The following is a 1,181-nucleotide window of genomic DNA, read 5'->3' as shown; positions in this document are numbered from 1 at the left end:
AGAATTCTGTTAGTGTCCAGTGTCCTAGTAACCCTAAATACAATGGAAAGAAACTTGGTCAAAATTATAGACTAAGTTGTCTGCCTCTTTGATATGAACTACTTATTAAAACACTACATTTTAGGGACTTTAGATAGCTGGGTCAAGCCATTTCATTATGTTGAAAAACATGATTTTGAGGTTTTTAAGAGCTAGTTCCAAAAGTTTAAATTATCCACACAAGCTACCAATATACGGCATTATTGGTTGCTTAGGAGAATAAGACATTGTCTATATACAAAACTGAATCTGGAACAGAGTAAGTAAAGAATTATCAGAAACCAGCTCCTTTGCAAACCTGTGTGTGTATAGGTTTCATGATCCTGGAAATAGTCCTATATACATGCAATGTGATCTTACTCAAATGATGGAGATCACAACTGAGTGTGGTCCTTATCAATTAAATCATCCATCGTGTGGAAAGAAATCATAATTTCCAAAATTGGCCTCAGGTAGAACCCTAGAAATTACTGTAGCATCTACACATGGACTCAACTCAGCTTCTGATCACTTGAGATTGACTTGAAAATTTTGAAGTGTATTGTTAACATTGAATAATAGAGAAAACCAACATTTGCTAAAATCTCAAAAGCCTGCATCAAGCTAATTTTTAGTTTTTTCCTCCTTAAAAGGAAATACAAGTATTCTAAAAGAACAAAATCAAAGAAAACAAAAAGAAACAAAGAAACAAAATCCTACCTATGAAGATTAGGGGTTGTTTGGGCTAGATTAAAAAGATCCTGTTGAAAGTACAGCTTCAGAAGAACAGAACCCTGAATGGAGGAGAATCTTGGTCATCTTCTACCTGCTCAACTCTTCCGTGACAATGCAGATTGTGAGTGCAGGCTCAAGTGAAGCAATGTGAACTTCTTCTCCTTATTCATTAGTCCAATATAAGATAATCAGATTGAATTATAAATTAGTTAGTCATATGGCCAAATAAACTAATTTAAACAGTGTATTTCTTCTCTGAAAATAAGCCAAGCACATAATTATTTCAAATAAGAGACATGTTTATGAATTTCTTCTTCATTGAAGAATTTATGTTTGCTCATAAAGTTTATTGTCAGCTAGCAGCTATATGAACTACTCAGTATTCAGTAAGTATTTTCATTGTCCCTACACAGATAAGCAAAAAAAAA

Source organism: Microtus ochrogaster, chromosome 8, assembly GCF_000317375.1.
Source record: "Microtus ochrogaster isolate Prairie Vole_2 chromosome 8, MicOch1.0, whole genome shotgun sequence".
Taxonomy (NCBI): Eukaryota; Metazoa; Chordata; class Mammalia; order Rodentia; family Cricetidae; genus Microtus; species Microtus ochrogaster.
Note: the sequence above shows the minus strand (reverse complement) of the source record.